Raw genomic sequence first — 337 nt, 5'->3', positions numbered from 1 at the left:
AGGTGACAGTGGGGACCCCGCGAACGCCCAGTCCGGGAGTTGGCGGAGGAGACGGATTTGTCCGGGGCGGGAGTGGGGAGACCAGGGTGACCGTGCTGCCTAGGAATTCTCGGAGAAAGTACCATATAACTTTTTCTTTTTAAAAACATCCTCTTTACCCTTACATGGACGGAAGATGTGGGATCGAGGCTCTGGGTTTTTACAAGAGTAGCGGTTGCGTGTGTAAGCAAGTGGTTTTTAGGTAGAGAAGGTTCGCAGTGTGCCGAAGCACAGTGCCCACGCGCCAGCGTCGGTCCTGCTCGGGGAGCTGCCGCTGCACCCCGCGGACCGGCGGGTC

At 58.2% G+C, this 337-nt stretch overlaps 1 protein-coding gene across 1 annotated transcript in view; it reads left to right on the top strand.

Moving 5' to 3' along the window:
- The window catches only part of LOC104852314 (heat shock 70 kDa protein 1-like), a 13650-nt gene that overhangs the window by 6251 nt on the left and 7062 nt on the right, over positions 1-337 (top strand). The window lies entirely within an intron of this gene.

The sequence above is a fragment of the Fukomys damarensis genome, unplaced genomic scaffold (assembly GCF_012274545.1).
Source record: "Fukomys damarensis isolate Sample0158 unplaced genomic scaffold, DMR_v1.0_HiC HiC_scaffold_20, whole genome shotgun sequence".
Taxonomy (NCBI): Eukaryota; Metazoa; Chordata; class Mammalia; order Rodentia; family Bathyergidae; genus Fukomys; species Fukomys damarensis.
This window is presented reverse-complemented; position numbering and strand designations above follow the sequence as displayed.